Below are 537 nucleotides of genomic sequence, written 5' to 3'. Positions count from 1 at the left end.
GGAAGGTGGTAAAATTTCCTGTAAGAAATTTTCCTGAGTGCTGACATCCATCGGTGACAGGCTACTGAGCAGCATTCAAGGAGTGGACACCAGGGGGTAGTAAAATCTCACTCTCCCAGCTATCAGGCATTAATTATAAGGTAGCTGGTGAGTCCCAGTGACTCAAGGACCCCTTAACCCCTTGTTGGAAAAGAATTCCAACTCTGGCTCTAACAAGCTGTATAGACAGACGATCACTTGGCTTTGCTGACCTAGATCTCTATTTATTTATTTTAGTAGTATGGAACAGAGGGCTCTTCTCTTCTCAAAGAAGGATGAACGTTTTCTCTCTACTCTTCCAGACTCAGCCGAGTGAGGAAAGGGCGGACTTAGGCGTGCTGCAGAGGTAAGAAAGAAAGAGATGAATTGGTTACCTTGGCAACGCCCTCGCCTTCCCTCCAGCTGCTCCAGCGACTGCCCAGAGGCCAGGCCTCCAGGCCTCCAAAGAACTGCATCCACTGTTAGAATATTTTCTAATTTTCTAAACGTCATCGTCCC

Source organism: Chrysochloris asiatica, unplaced genomic scaffold (assembly GCF_000296735.1).
Source record: "Chrysochloris asiatica unplaced genomic scaffold, ChrAsi1.0 scaffold00017, whole genome shotgun sequence".
NCBI classification, from domain to species: Eukaryota; Metazoa; Chordata; class Mammalia; order Afrosoricida; family Chrysochloridae; genus Chrysochloris; species Chrysochloris asiatica.
The sequence above is the reverse complement of the archived record's forward strand: the minus strand, read 5'-3'. Positions refer to the sequence as shown.